Below are 7,707 nucleotides of genomic sequence, written 5' to 3' on the forward strand. Positions count from 1 at the left end.
TGGCCTGAGGCATTTTCTAGAATTGGATATTTGGTACAGAATATCAAATTTTGGTGACCCAACTTAAAAAAAAAAATTTCCTGTTCAAAGGTTAAAGACCTGAGTATAACAGATGAGAAAATGTCCCTAGCTTTACACATAGGCCTTTGAGTAGATGTTCTTATGTGAAATTGTTCAAGAGAGATCTCCCTAACCTGCTCATATTAATAACAATAACTCCTTTTTTTCTATAGTACTTTAAGGTTACAAAAGAACAGCTAAGTGACACTGAGGATGGAGCTGGCTCTGGAGTCAGAAGGACCTGAGTTCAAATCTGAACTCAGATACCTACTAGCTTGTATGACCCTGGGTAAGTCATTTAGCCCTGTTTGCCTCACTTTTCTCATCTTTAAAATGAGGTAGAGAAGGAAATAGCAAACTACTTCATTATATTTCTCAAGAAAACCCCAAATGAGGTCAAAGACAAGATGGCAGAGTTGAAATAGTGACTTGCTTAAGCTCTTCACCAAATGTCTCAAAATACTTGTAAAAATGACTCTAAACAAATTCTAGAGCAGCAGAAGCCATGAAATTATAGACTGAAGTGTATTTCCAGCTCTAGACAATCTGAAGAGTCGACAGGAAGGGTTTATCACACCTTCCTAGGAGCAAAGCACAGTCTAGCACAGGCCTCCAGCACAAATGGGGCTGGAGCAGCCTTATGGGATTGAATCACTGGCAGATGCAGCTATTTCCAGGCTTCTCAACCCATGAATCCCAAAGAGAGATTTGGAGGTCAGTGGGAAAGGAGCATGGTCCAGCACCAGACATAGCCTCAGCCCCAGATTACTGGCAGCCACTGTTGTAGTGGTGGCTGCTTCTGGAACTCTCAACCTACAGACAGTGGAGAAATTGAAGCAGCTGACCTGGATCACAGTCCTGGGTGGGGTCGTGGGGTGGGGAGGAGCAGTGGCATGGCAGAGCTTGTGGCAGCAGTGGAGGGTTAATTCTCCTCACAGTTCCAAGGCAGAAGAGAATACTTGTGGTTACTCACAGAACAGAACTCAGTCCGTAAGAGGAGTAAACACCTCTCCTTGGAAGCACTGAAAATTTACAAGTCCCTGGAAATATCTCTAAAGACAGTTGCACAAACCCCCTGAAGCTTGGGGTAGTACACCCTCCACTTAACAAAGAACTCAAAAGTCAAGTAATTGGCTGGGAAAATGAGCAAATGGGAAAAAAAATCAGACTACAGAAAACAACTGTATAAATGACTCTCTAAGCCATCTGGATCACTCATTTCTTTATACTATGACTGGCATTTGATTGGAATAGGAGGAGACTTAGCACAGTACCTGGCACATAGTAGGTGCTTAATAAATGTTTATTGATTGACTGAATGGATCACCAAAAGGTCATTAGAAAGGCACATGGTGGTGAGGGTTGGGAGAGGGTGATAAGTAGGCTATGATATATTACTAACAAAGAATTACATAAGCAAAGTAGTGTAAGGATACCATCAGAGAAGCATAGCCCAATGCAATGAGGATTAGGGAGTACCTTGATCTGAGCTCTACCCTGAATTATTTCTGATAGGGTACATGTGTGCTCAGTACTAAAGGTTTTGGCATTTGGGGATGACTCACAGCAAACTCTTGGTGGTTCTTTCATCCATCACTTTCCTAGACCATGGCAGCTGGGGTAAGGGCTGTGAGAGTTTTAAAAAGGAGAGATAGTTTCTGTACTCCCAGTTCACACTTACAGGTCCAAAGCAAAGGAACACTTTTTTTGAGAGGAAAGAGGTGAGCATTTTAGTTTCCTTGGATTCCTCAGTTGTTAATATATCAGAAAAGATGCCTGGCTGTTCATGTAGTGAGAGCAAGGGAAACCATGTGAGTAGCCAACATACTCAATTGGAATCCATGCAAAACTAAGAGACTGAAAGGAAGGTCCCTAAGATGGACCCAAAGGAAGGCTTTACAGGTGGGTAAGAATCACATAATGTGAAAGCATAGGACATTAGTGATCTGCACCACTCAAGTGAGTACCCATGAGATAATAGATTCACTGAAGTGTTTACTGACATTCAAGTCACTCAAAATTTTTGTAACAATTGATAAAATTAATGCTTAGTTAGAAACATATGGCATGCCAACACTATAGAATCCAACCCACTTGGGTAAGGTTCTAGCATCTCTGGTGAGCTTTTTACATATATTATCTTACTTGGTCCTCAAGCAACTCTAGAAAATAGGTGCTATTATTATCCTCATTTTACAGATTAGGAAATTGAGACAAACAGAGGTTAAATGATTTGCCTGGGTCATACAGTTAATATTATCTGAGGCTGGATTTGAATTCAAGTCTCCATGACTTTAGACCCAGCATACTATTCACTGTACCAGCTGACTCCCAGTCAGCTTCACACAGAGAGGGCAGAATTGTGGGTGTTAGGTCAGCTTTGAAAGCCATCTGTTTGTACTGCTAAATTTTCTGTTGATAGAAATCATCTCTAAACATACATACACTCACACAATATGATCTGGCTAATATTTCAGGTTAGGGGACGCTTAACTGTGGAAGCCTGCTTGAGAGCAATAAGTTGTTATCTATGGCTTAGGGATTATACTGTGTAGGAGCCCAGGGCTCAAATCTGGCACCCTTTAAAACAGAATTGAAATGAGAGACCTTAATGAAAGAATTCTGGTCAGTTATTTTACCATACACCTTTGATGAGAAGATACTATCAACACTCCAGTCAATATGGTATGTACTGTGGATCCCATCCAGAGGAAGTTTCAATTGGGTATTAGTAATCTAATATCTACTAAACTACTTTTGGTAATTTCCCTTATTCTTCTGCAAGATCGGTATAAAATAACCTAATGACCACAGAGGGCAGGAAGCAGAGAATGTTTGAAATAGAACTGTATCCTGTACGTATTCCAAATATTCCAGTAAAAGATCCTTGATGAAATACCCTTCTTTCCCAGAATAAATAATGTGGGATACTGGCTAGAAAAGAGTCTGATTAAAAATGACCATGTGCAGCAAAAAACGTGGTCAGCAAAAGACAAAATTGTTGACCATGACCTGAGCGTTGGCATAGGTTCAGAGAGCCGCTCTCTGCTCCTAGGCAAGTGTGATGGTTTCATTTTCCAGTATGAATTTTATTTTCAATGATGGCATTTAATTAATATCCAGATATCTCTGTGTGATGGGAGAAAGTGAGAATTCAGTCTTCTCTACTGAAAAGAATGCTTCTGCCTACCCTTGGAAACAAGGAAGATAGAGACACTAGAATAGAATTTTCCCAGCATATATTGCCTTGTCTAGAAATGACATCATATTGTGGGAAAAGCTCTGGATTTAGAATCAGAGAACTTGGGTTGGATTTTTTTCCCTGACATTTCCTAGCTGTGATGACCCTCTCTAAGTATTTAAAGAGTTGATAAATGGAAGAGGCAGTATATTTTTATCACATGGTCCTAAAGAGTAGAACCAGGAGCAATGGGTAGAAGTTGTGAAGCAAGAAATTTAGTTTTTATGTGGGAGTAAAGTTTGTAATAATTAGTACCATCCAAAAGTGGAATGTGCTCCCTTGGGAGGTAGTGAGTTTTTCCCCATCAGGACTCTCAAAGAAAAAGTTGGATGTTCATTTCTTGCATATGTTATAGAAGATTTGAACTAGATGGACCTTCTGAGGTTCCTCTCAGAAATTTGGTGAGTCTAGGCAAGTCACCTAGCATCTCTTTGGTTCAGTTTCCTCATCTGGAAAATGAGGAGAATAATACTTCCCTGCTTACCCCAAATGATGGGCTGTATTGATGAATAATGATATTTAAAGATGATATACTTGATATAACAGTTTTTCTGAACTTAAAAATATTCTTTGTCATTAAGGATAGCTCTCTAGAAGGGGCTAAGGAGAAAGATTTATTGGGAAATGAAAGTGATAAAAAAAAACCCATCAAAATATTTCTAAGAGATAAAAAGAAAAAGATGGCACTTTTGACATAGTGATGACTACTGAAATAGCTACTTAGTAGACTGGGTTTATGTCATAAGGTTAAAGTGTTAAAATTTCCTGAGGGAAAGAGTAGTATCAGACCTAAGTTTAGGAATTAGTATTGTTATTTAATTAAAACCAACAGACGTTTATCAGGAATCTTTTGTGAACAACATTGTATAGGTTTTGAGGTTACAGAGATAAAAATATAATAATCTTTACTCTCAAGAAACTTAAGTTTTATTAGGGTATGTGTTTGTGTGCATGGGCATGTGCATGTGCGTGTGTGTGTGTGTGTGTGTGTGTGTGTGTGTGTGTGTGTGTAGATTGGGTGGAAGAGTGAGGATATATGTTATTCACAGATAAGTTATTGGGAAAGAGTTTAAGGAAAGAGAGTGCTGACAAGTTGGGGAGGGAGTTGAGCTTAAGAAAAGTCTCATATAGAAATCCCCACATTGGAAAGACAAATCTCCAAAGAAGTTCAATACTGTATTCTAAAAGGATAAGGTGAGGAGGAAGTGCATTCTGGACCTGCAAAGACACTAAGGTAGAAGATAAAATGCTGAGTTCCAAAAAATGCTAGTAAGATGGTTTGACCAAAATGTGCAATGCATAAAAGGGAGTATTGTGAAATAAATCTGGAAAGATAAGTGAAAGTCAGATGGTGGAGAGCTTTGGATGCCAGGCTGTTGCAAGAGCAAAAAATTGGAGGCTTTTGAGCAGGCAAGTGAGCTCTGTCTTATGAATATTAATTTGGGAGCTATGTGGAGGATAGATTAGGGGAGGGAAAACCTAGAAGCCAGGAAACTAATTGCAGAAGTTAATGCCAGAAGTGATGAGCTGCTGAGCTATCGTGCTGGCCAAGTAAATACAGAGAAGAAATGTTGTTGTTCAGTCATTTTCAGTCATGTCCATTCCTTCACGGCCCTATTTGGTGTTTTCTTGACAAAGGCACTGGAGTGGCTTGCATTTCCTCCTCCAGCTCATTTTACAAGTGAGGAAACTGAGGCAAACAGGCTTAAGTGACTTGATTAGGGTCACACAATAAGTGTCTGAGGTCAGATTTCAACACAGGAAGATGAGTTTTCCTGACTCTAGGCCCACCACTTTAGCCATTGCACCACCTGGCTCCCCAAACACAGAAGAAAGGGCACTGGAAAAAGCATATCACCTTTTTCTTCCCTACATTCTCAAGATTCTGCTTTTCTTTCCTCAAAAAGGACCATAAAATAGGAGGAGAGAATAACTAGTCTTCGTGAGAGTAAGGTCTCAGAAACTCTTGACGACCATTTATTACAGGAGTATTAACACTTTTTATATATTACAATAGTAAGAACCATCTTCGTGTTCCATACTTCTTCGCCAGCCTGGTGAAGCATATATATCTTTTCTCAGTATGTTTTTAAATTTAGAAAATGCATCAGATTTGCAAATATTTACAAATCATATTGAAATAAAATTATAAAAATTTTAAAAAGTTGAAAGATTCCAGGTAAAGAATACTTTAGTTTAACTAAGTCATAAAATGGGTTGTATTCTGCCTTGGGGGAAATAAAGGCATCATAAATAGCATTGATCCTTGAAGCATTAAAGTGGCCTCAGTAGTGAGATTACTAGGTCTAAGAGTATGTAGGACCAGTTTTATGTCATAGAACAAAGCAAACTCTTCGGAGGCAGGGAACATTTTATTGTTATGTTTTATTTTCTTTTTATTTCCAGTGCCTAAAACAATATGGTGCACATAGTACACTCTTAATGTGTGTGTTCATCCTTTGTTGCCAAAGAAGACCATGTCATTGGAGAAATAATGACATGACTTGCACTTGACTTTGTTTTGAGTGAGGGAGGGCTGTGCAGATCACCAGCCTCACTTATGCTCTTAATGAACCCAAGTTGAATGATGTAGAATTCTTAGATACTTTCATAGTTGCCAGCACAATCCCTTAACAGAGGTGCTCACATGGTCCTGTTTTTGCCAGAAAATTGTTGCCACCTCTGAGCAATTGAGCAACTATTCTTTTGATCTGCCTCACCTAGGAATATCTCTAATCTGCAGGTCAGAATAACATAAGGGATACCATGTATTCCCATGATAGTAGTGTGTTTCACGTAGGGTTTTAAAGTCTTTGGCTGCCGAGTAGCTTTTTTTTTAAGTAAAAATTGAGTTTATTTGTCTTTTGATGCCAGAGTACACCAGAAGCCAAGTGTTTCACATCAGAGATTGTACTTCTATTTCCTTAGAATGTTCATTCCTTTGGCTAAGAAGGAAACCTGAAGAAAGCCAAGCAAAGCATACATGATTAAAAAATACAAGAAAGCAAATAACATCACCCTTATAGGGAATAACATGACTTAGTTTCAGCAATATCAGAACCACAAGTTGATTTTCTAAAATTACAAGGGGGAAGAGCAGAAAACATTGTTTTTGGCTATTACAACTGCTTTGGTCATTTCTTTCTACATGATTTTTAGTCATCTCCTCCAGACAGACACAAGAGAGCCTTCTGCTAGTCTCCTTTTGTGTCTTGCTGAATGAAGTAATACAGAGATTTTCCATATTTCCCCTTGAATTCAGATCTAATTTTCAACATGTCCATCTCACTGTGGGAGACTATCATCCTGATCAGCCCCTTGTTTTGGGTCCCCTTGCCCTTCATGGAATCATAAAATCAGACTTCAAAATACCAGAATTTGTTCTGGATGCACTGGACCAGGTTGAAGAAGGCATTTTTGAGTTGAATTTTGACCTCTTTCTTGATACTTCCATGATACTCTCTAATATATCATAAGGGCTGTAGCTCTTGTACCTTTCAAATACTTTCTGAGGTGGTACACACTCCTCCCGGTCATAATACTGTCTATCTAGGATATTGGTTTCCTTCCTCTTCAGTCCTGGATCAAAGAGTTCCTGAGTATCTTGGTCCATTAGCTCATAATCAATCACAGGGTAATCCTCTGCCCGTTTGCTCTTTGCTTGGGCAATTCATCAATTTGTAGCAGTCACCAGGCCTGTCTGAAATAATGCCCTTCTCCAACTCTGTCTTGTACATTTCTCTGTAGACTTCATTAATTTCGGCTCCTTGTTTGTCTGTGAGCAGATGATCTCAATGAGGGAATCTTCTTCAGTACCCAGGCCCTTCAATGGAGACTTTCAGCTCTGAAGCACCATACTCAGCAAGGGTCTTCAAAAGACCCAAAGCCCCCAAATTACTGTCTCCAGGTGGCAAGATATGACTGATTTCAGCGCTGAAAGTTTCTTCTTGGCCCTTCTCTGATAAGCAAAGGCAACGTCTTGCCTCTGTTCTTTGCTATAATTTGTCAGAACGTTGACAATGGGAACTTCAATCACCCCTTTGGTCTTGATGGCTGCCTCACTGTTTATAGCATCCCTCTTGGCATCAACGTTGTTATAAGCCTAGATGGAGCCAAATGCACTTGCCAGTGTATAATGATCACCCTCCAAATTGAGCTTGCTCAAAATTTCATGAATTGGAGACATCTTAAAAGAAACTGTGCCAAGTGCTGGGAGAGCAGGGAACTAGTCGTGCTTCAGGCACAACTAGGGATTGCTAGGATGGGCTGCTGAGTACCTTTCAATGAAGATAAAGCTCAGATTCTAAGAGCATTTAATAACCCTAAAACCCATTTTCTTGTCTGTGAAATGGAAATATAATATTTATCCTACCTACTTCCCAGCCCTTTGAGAACAATTTTGTCTT

At 39.4% G+C, this 7,707-nt stretch overlaps 1 pseudogene; it reads right to left on the reverse strand.

Annotated features, from left to right (window-relative positions):
• Nucleotides 1-6,456: 6,456 nt before the first annotated feature.
• LOC140527879 (annexin A2-like) lies at nucleotides 6,457-7,490 on the reverse strand (annotated as a pseudogene).
• Between the last annotated feature and the right edge of the window lie 217 nt (nucleotides 7,491-7,707).

This window comes from Notamacropus eugenii, chromosome 1 (genome assembly GCF_028372415.1).
Source record: "Notamacropus eugenii isolate mMacEug1 chromosome 1, mMacEug1.pri_v2, whole genome shotgun sequence".
In the NCBI taxonomy this organism is placed as follows: domain Eukaryota; kingdom Metazoa; phylum Chordata; class Mammalia; order Diprotodontia; family Macropodidae; genus Notamacropus; species Notamacropus eugenii.